This window comes from Lampetra fluviatilis, unplaced genomic scaffold, assembly GCF_964198595.1.
Source record: "Lampetra fluviatilis unplaced genomic scaffold, kcLamFluv1.1 SCAFFOLD_474, whole genome shotgun sequence".
NCBI lineage: Eukaryota > Metazoa > Chordata > Hyperoartia > Petromyzontiformes > Petromyzontidae > Lampetra > Lampetra fluviatilis.
The window spans coordinates 62,501-63,046 of NW_027620532.1; the positions used below are offsets into that span (position 1 = coordinate 62,501).

The 546-nt window shown below is 59.3% G+C and overlaps 1 protein-coding gene across 1 annotated transcript in view; it reads left to right on the forward strand.

Moving 5' to 3' along the window:
* Positions 1–41, forward strand: part of MED31 (mediator complex subunit 31) — an 11,790-nt gene extending 11,749 nt beyond the window's left edge. The window contains exon 5 of the mRNA XM_078884608.1: positions 1–41. This exon is cut by the window's left edge and continues 2,597 nt beyond it. The gene's annotated coding sequence lies outside the window, so the exon portion shown is untranslated.
* Positions 42–546: the final 505 nt, after the last annotated feature.

Here is a 546-nt window from a genome sequence, read left to right on the forward strand (position 1 = left end):
TGGAAGGGGGCTGCATTTGGACCGTACCATCTGTGATGGGGGGGGGGGTGGAGGGTGCTCCAGTTGGACCGTACCAACTGAACATGAAAGTGAAGGGGGGGGGGGTGCAAAGGGGGCTGCATCTGGACTGTACCATCTGTGATGGGGGGGGGGCGTTGAGGGGGCGGCAGTTGGACCGTACCAACTGGAGAGAGCGGGAGGGGAGGGGGCGACTGGGATGCGAGGATTGATCAATAAATTCTTGCGCGATGGTTTCCCAGATGGACCCGGCTCTTTCATTGAACTCAACTCAGCAGAATCAGCAGCAGCAGAGGTCACAACCGGGTACCCGATACCCGTACCCTACCCGATACCCGTACCCTACCCGATACCCGTACCCTACCCGATACCCGTACCCTACCCGTACCCTACCCGATACCCGTACCCTACCCGTACCCTACCCGATACCCGTACCCTACCCGTACCCTACCCGATACCCGTACCCTACCTGATACCCGGGTATCGGGTAGGGTACGGGTATCGAGTACCCGGTTACTAATCACATTC